The sequence below is a fragment of the Peromyscus maniculatus genome, chromosome 1 (genome assembly GCF_049852395.1).
Source record: "Peromyscus maniculatus bairdii isolate BWxNUB_F1_BW_parent chromosome 1, HU_Pman_BW_mat_3.1, whole genome shotgun sequence".
In the NCBI taxonomy this organism is placed as follows: Eukaryota; Metazoa; Chordata; class Mammalia; order Rodentia; family Cricetidae; genus Peromyscus; species Peromyscus maniculatus.
The window spans coordinates 140,993,234-140,994,227 of record NC_134852.1 but is presented as its reverse complement, the minus strand read 5'-3'; positions in this window follow the sequence as shown (position 1 = coordinate 140,994,227).

Here is a 994-nt window from a genome sequence, read left to right as displayed (position 1 = left end):
TTCTCCTGCCTCGTTATTGGCCGTTCAGCTCTTCACTAGACCAATCAGGTGTTTTAGACAGGCAAAGTAACACAGCTTCACAGAGTTAAACAAATGCAACATAAAAGAATGCAACACATCTTTGCATCATTAAACAAATGGTCCACAGCCTAAACAAATGTAATACATCTTAATATTTTACAACAAGGACTTGCTGGCTAGCTACGTCTTGTCAAAACTATAAGTTCAAGGTTCAGCTAGAAATACCTATGGTAAACTATGTGGAGAGTGGGGCTGGAGTGATGATCCAGAGGTTAAGAGCTCTTGTTGCTCTTACAGAGGACTAGGGTTCCATTGCTACTATCCACAAGGCAGCTCACAACCTCCTTAACTCCAGGAGAGGTCTGGATGTCCTGTTCTGACATCTGAGAGCACTGAATGCATTTGGTACACGACATTCATGTGAACAAAGCACTTATACGCATAAAACAAATCTAAAAAAATGTGGAGAGTGATAGAGGAAGACCTCTGAAGCCAACCTTTGGTCTGCACTTGCAGATGCACACTTATGCATGTGCACCTATGCACAGTGCATGAACACACAATTATGTGGAGTAAAATGCATACACATATCTTTGAAACCACATAGAATATGATTATCTTTCTCACACCTGTTATAGGGTATTGGTAGTTGGAGAATCAGCTGTGAACATGTCGCTGTGTTGCAGACATTTAGAAGAATGGTTAACAGTTTACTATGAGACAGATAGTCAAGGAACTCTGTTGTGTCCTCCCCAAAGTCAGAGTCGCCAAAGGAACTCTGGAAAGATGCATCGCTACGTGTGGTGGGCACTGGGATCAGGGAGCCAAGGACCTAAGTTTCTGGCTTGCACTGTGCAGTAAAGGATGATGATAGCCACAGCAACGTCAAGGGACCTCAAAGAGAGCCGCTGCCAGACACAGACACAGCCAGCCCCGCCTCCGACCTCCCACCAGAGGGGTCGCTGTGCGCTCG